Source organism: Aulonocara stuartgranti (assembly GCF_965226115.1).
Source record: "Aulonocara stuartgranti genome assembly, chromosome: 16".
NCBI lineage: Eukaryota > Metazoa > Chordata > Actinopteri > Cichliformes > Cichlidae > Aulonocara > Aulonocara stuartgranti.
The window spans coordinates 20,595,954-20,602,157 of record NC_138952.1 but is presented as its reverse complement, the minus strand read 5'-3'; the positions used below and the strand labels follow the sequence as shown (position 1 = coordinate 20,602,157).

Here is a 6,204-nt window from a genome sequence, read left to right as displayed (position 1 = left end):
AGAACAGCAATTTTTGTCAATTTTTTGTCAGTTTTTCTTTCTCTTTTGGTTTTTAGTCGTGGTTTTCAATTCAGTTTGGTTAGGTAGTTTCCAGAGTGAGTTTCCTTATTTCATTTCAGTTTTTATTGATTAAAAAAATGTAGGTTTTGTTTTTTTGTTTATTTTACATTTTCCAATGTTAGTTCTAGTATTTTTTTTTATGTTGAACTATGAATCAGTATTTTCCAGCAGCAAGAAGTAAGAAGTTTAGACTCACACACACACTTCCGACCGGTCGCACTGACGTCACATCTTATGAAGACTCTAGAGCGGCTCTTCCTCAACCTCCTCCGACCACAGGTACAACATGCCCAGGACCCACTACAGTTTGCATACAAGGCGGGTGTCGGAGTGGAGGATGCCATCCTGTACCTCCTACACAGAGCCCACTCACACCTGGATGGGGGAAAAGGCACGGTCAGGATCCTGTTTCTTGACTTTTCCAGTGCCTTTAATACCATCCGGCCCTGTATGCTTCAAGAAAAACTGAACAGGATGGAGGTGGACCCCTGCCTGGTGGCTTGGATCTCCAACTACCTCACCGACAGACCACAGTACGTCAGGCTGAAGGACATCACGTCTGACACTGTGGTCAGCAGCACAGGAGCACCACAGGGAACTGTGCTGTCCCCTCTTCTCTTCACCCTGTACACCTCTGACTTCTGCTACAACTCTGAATTATGCCACATTCAGAAGTTTGCAGATGACACGGCCATCATGGGGTGTATCTGGGATGATCAGGAAGAGGAGTACAGAAGTCTGGTGAGGAACTTTGTTGCATGGAGTCACACAAACCACCTGCAACTCAACACCTCAAAGACTAAGGAACTGGTTGTGGACTTCGGGAGGTCTAGAGCAGGTCCACTGCCGGTTCAGATAGAGGGGGAGGAGGTGGAGGTGGTCAACAAGTACAAGTACCTCGGGCTGTGGGTGGACAATAAACTGGACTGGTCATGCAACACAGAGCACCTGTATAAAAAAGCCCAAAGCCGACTGTACTTCCTCAGGAGGCTGAGGTCTTTTAACATCTGCAGGAAGCTCCTGAGGATGTTTTACCAGTCGGTGGCTGCTGGAGTACTTTTCTATGCTGTGGTGTGCTGGGGGAGCAGCACAGCAAAGAAGGACTCATCCAGGCTGGAGAAACTGATCAGGAGGGCTAGCTCTGTGGTCGGCATGAAGCTGGACACTCTGGTGACAGTGGCAGAGAAAAGGACACTAAAGAAACTGATGGACATTATGAACAATGCTGGGCATCCTCTGCACACGGCCATTAACAACCAGAAGAGTCTGTTCAGTGACAGGTTGCTTCTCCCAAAGACAAGAACTAACAGACTTAAAAACTCCTTTGTCCCACACGCCATCAGACTGTTTAACTCCTCTCTGGAGGGGAGAGGGAGGGGAAACAGGAGGACAAAGGAGGGAACAACTAAGCTGTAGTGCCTCTTCACCTCACTGTGCAATACCTTTTGTGCAATACTTTTGTAAATAGTCAACGGTGCAATAGACTCAATACTTGAAATGTGCAATTCACTTGTATTTTTATTTTTATTCCTATTTATTCTATTTATCCCCTTCGTATATTTTATTTATATTGTCTCTGTATTTATATATATGTGTGTGTGTATAACTCTGTAACTTCTGTCGGTGCTGTGCTTTTTTGGAAATCGAATTTCCCAGAGGAACCCACCCGAGGGATTAATAAAGTTCTATCTTATCTCTCTTATCTTACACAACACAAACATGTTTTTATGGCAGTTGACTCACAGTCATGCTTACATCTCAAGTCCCAATAAACAAATGCGTCATAGTCCCCTCAGGGTCAAACCTCACCAAAATAAGTATCTAATCTCCATTAGATTTTTTTATTCAGTTTTTAAATGCATGGCTTTATTCTTATTTTGATTAACAAAAATGTTTTTAACACTTTGTTTTAGTTTTTACTTTAACTATAATAACCTTGGTAACCACTTACCAATATGTATCTGGACTGTGGGTCAGGAAAAAGGGGTTAGATAACTGATGCAATGCCCTGTGAGAGCATCCTGGGTAGCTCATTATGTTTGTCATTGTTTATAAGTCATTAAAACGTTTTAAAGCTTTTATTACTGCAGAGTTTAGGGATGTTTACTGCAGCTGCATTGGAACCTTATTAATATACACCTTTTTTCCATCTGCACATATCGCTGTCATGCAAACCCAACGAAAGGTTTGTGTAAGAGGTAAGAGCTGTGGTTTTAGTTAGTTTCTTTGGTCCAGTGGCAGCAGTGTGCTAGGTAAATAAGTTCTGCTGCAGTCTTAAAAGTGCCACTTCTTTCATCACAGGAAGTTTTACAACACTATAATTCTCAGCAAACAGTGTTAGTTTCAGTTAGCTCAAGGAAGAGGAACCAAAAGCAGGACTAAAAACAAGCAGCGCTGTAAAGGAAAGTAAAGAAGACCTTTAATAAATTAACACACACAAAAAAATTAGCTGATATTAAAATTTCAAAAAAGACAGGTAACCACAACTTGAAGAAGTAGTCTGAGGCTAATTCTGGGAATCAAAATTCAGCCAGATAACGCGCAGATACAGCTTGCTAACCATGCTAGCTAGTGTTAGCGAGTGACTTAGCGCTCTGCCCTTTAATCCAAACATGGTAACTTTGGTTTCAAAACAAGGAAGCTGGAGATGCTTAGATACTAAAATTGAGCCTTCAAAACAGAACTTTACATGGGTGATGATATGGTTGCCAAGACATCTTTAAACAAACACGGAGGAAGTAAACAAAACTGAGAGTGAGTAAAGTACTACGATAAGACTCAGAGAGCACGAACCTCCACCAAGGCAGCTCGCTCTCTTGACAGTATTTACTTTGAATGCAATAGTGTATTTATTGTGTGTTGTATCTATTCATTTTGTTTTCTTTGGTCTTTTTAAATGTACTGTAGGATGCTTGTAGTGCATTAAATCAAGTGCTAAGTGCAGGTTTATGTTATTTGCCCCCCTGTTGAAACCCATTTCCATTTGGGCGGGAGGGCACATGTGTGTACATGTGTAGCATTCATTTTACTGTTTGTTTAATTAGTTTAAATGTTTAATGAATATCAGGTGAAAAGAGGAAATCCCCTGCATCAAAAAAAAAATGAAAAAAGTAAAACTAATACTTATTCAGGAACATGGTGCATGTATTCAAATTGTTGTATATTTACACTGTTATAACCTATTATTGTAATGTATATAAATCCATAATAAAATGAAACAACTATACACAAAAAAGTATCCCATGCCCACATGTTCTTGTCAGAAACCTCTTATTGTTTATTGAGAGCATTATTATCACATTGACCTTCAGATTAATCTATTAAACTCGAAAGAGTTCAAGTGTGACATGATATTTTCTGATCTTTGTAGGGTACTTTCTGGATGTTGAAAACACACAACATTTGTAAGACTGATAGTTACTAAGTTATAACCTTAGGTTATAAGGTTCAATTTTCAATCAATACTCAATTAATCAATAAAGTGACTTTGAAGACCTTAGTGCATGTACGGATTAATGGATTGTTACCATGACTCCACTCTACACCCCTACAATGTTTAATCAAAATTCACTGAAACTTTTTTAAGCTATTGTGTTTACAGACAGAATCGCAAGTAAGCAATATTACAAAAAAATAACTTCCTTGGCAGAGGTAAGACTTCTTTTATGATTCCTTTTATTTCAGATTAAATGATTGTACTGGTGTTTTCCATGTAATACAGACATTCTGATATCAGATGTATCTGCTAATTCATTACACTCCATTTCCATCTTCAGCTGGACACTGCCTCAACTCTAGTGAGTGCAGTGGGCAGTGGACACTGGAGAGGACAGTCAATCAATCAAATAATAACACATGTAAGCAGCTTGACAATGGCGATAGTCTGTTTGTCCTCATTTGCTTTTTATCTGTTAGACCACTGTTCCATGTCACAATGCCACACTGCTCAGTCATCTGGGTGGAGTGGGAGCCAAACACATGGATCTCTTCCTCTGTTTTACCACAGGTTTGCTGAGGTTTCTCTAGTTGTTGTTCCTGAATGGTAGGTACAGTGTCCTGGTCCCTCAGTCCTCCTGTCCTGCCTGCTCCAGGCTTTGCCTTCTCTCTGTCCTTCACTCTCTCCTCTCTGTGTGCTTGTGTGTCTGTGTCAATGTTCATGGGAAGGACTCATTGTGGGTTCCCGCCTCTGGCTGAACACACCTGCAACAATCAATCACCTGTTCTCGATGATCTCGTTAAGAAGCACTATTTAAGAGGGCGGCTGAGGTTCATTCTTCTCTGGATCGTTGAACTGTGCTGTTAGTAAAGCCGTGGCTCTTTTGTCTTTTCCTTGCCTTTATAAACTCGCAACTAATCTCATCCTTCTTCCTCTTGTATACAGACCTTCCCTGGATTTTCCCTGTCCTGGAGTTCTTGGAGAGACTGCTTGAGCTGAGTCAGTGTGGATCCCCTGTTCCCCCTTCGTACTACCTGTATATATCACCCTGGCGTTTCACTGTAAATAAATGCACTAAACTTGATCCCTCTGAGTCCTGCCATTGAGTCCACTCCATCCAGCATTCCTGACATATAGTAGCCAAACAGTTATATATTAATAATAAATAAAAGATCACACTTGGAACTCAGGGAAAAGCAAAACGATCTTCAGCGCCATTCTTTACGTCTGGTGGCTTTAACATAATCTGTTTATATGACAGGAACAAAAACCTTTTTCTGCCAAAGAATGCAGTGTATTGTGCTAACAGAAGTAAGGCTGATACAGTAATCCTGTGGTGACAGTTATCTCAAGATGTAAATACCTGGCCAGTTCCTGTATCTGTTCACCAGGCCACACAGATCCTGTATGAATGCTTGTGTGCGCAGAAGCCCCTCTGGAGATGGAGCCATGTGCGTCACACCACAGATCAGCCTATTATCCATAGCTGAAGGCGACAGGAGAAGAGGGCTAGGGGCTGTGCAGGCAGGTGATAGTATGCTTGGCAGAGAGAGTGGCAAGAGGAGGAGATAAAGCACGATGACAGGCAGTCAGCGAGTGCATGTAATTAAAAAGAGTAAAAGCAGGAAGTAAACGACAGCATTAACCAAAGAAGTGGGAGATGGCACGGGGAGGAAAGGGTACGCAAACAGAGCGCGACGAGGAAAGCATTAGAAAGAGGTCAGCACTCAGTGGAGCAGGAGAGTGCACCTTTCATAGTGATTTGGTGATGTAATGCTCTTATTCGACTGCTCCGAAAAATGACAGAGTGAAAGGATTAAAAACAAAAAACAAAGAGAGAGTCTGGGTCACTTTTAGTCTTGTTTCTCACCACTCTGCTCATTCACACATGCAGGATTTTGTGCAGCAAGCACAGCATTGTCACATATAAAAACCACACAGGCATTCACATTGAATTGTTTTCATGCACTTTGATTGATTTTCCATTAATCAAAGTTGCTTCCCTTGCTGCACCTTTTGGGCTGTCCGTGTATACATACACAACTCCCTGTGTTATCCATGTGTGTGTCCTCTGAATCACTCTCATTTTCCCTTTCTTTTCTGCCCTTTTTCACGCTCCCGAGACTCATGAGCGATAAACCTGAAATTGAATGATTTACCCCACCTGGACTTGTGCCACTCTGTGGCTGTGAAAAACAATTTGTATTCTAACAAAAATGTGCCGTGTGCGCAGTCAGAACTTACAAACAACACACATCTGGTCCCTTTAAATCAGGGAAATCTCACTGAGCATAGCGCAGCAAAATTAAATTAAAAATATATATCAAAGCTTCACTGATCCCACATTCCTCCAGCTAGCTCCACGGGAAGCTGGAACATTCTCCGGATTTATTGTTCTAGCACATGAGAGTCAGCCGGCGAGAGAGAAACAAGCAATATGTTCTGCACTCGCTGCTGCTGCTGCTGTGTGTGTGTGTGTGTGTGTGTGTGTGTGTGTGTGTGCATTTTCTCGCAAGTGATTGCATAAGTTTTCAAAGAAGATAATGAGGAAGCTGAAGATGAAACCGTTGTTAAGAGTCAAAGTTCATGGATGCATCACTTTCTGTTTGGCTGCTTCAATTATACAAAAATAGTTGTAGCAAATAACTTAATCATAATTGTTAATTTAAACAAAAGAACGCACAATACTTGGTATTTAGAAGAAATGA

The 6,204-nt window shown here is 41.3% G+C and overlaps 1 long non-coding RNA gene across 1 annotated transcript; it reads left to right on the top strand.

The window, feature by feature from the left end:
• The first annotated feature begins 1,986 nt into the window (after window positions 1–1,986).
• LOC309690369 lies at window positions 1,987–4,638 on the top strand. Its single transcript, XR_014271724.1, has 3 exons — window positions 1,987–2,258; window positions 3,662–3,711; window positions 3,837–4,638. It is a non-coding gene; the product is annotated as an uncharacterized lncRNA (long non-coding RNA).
• Window positions 4,639–6,204: the final 1,566 nt, after the last annotated feature.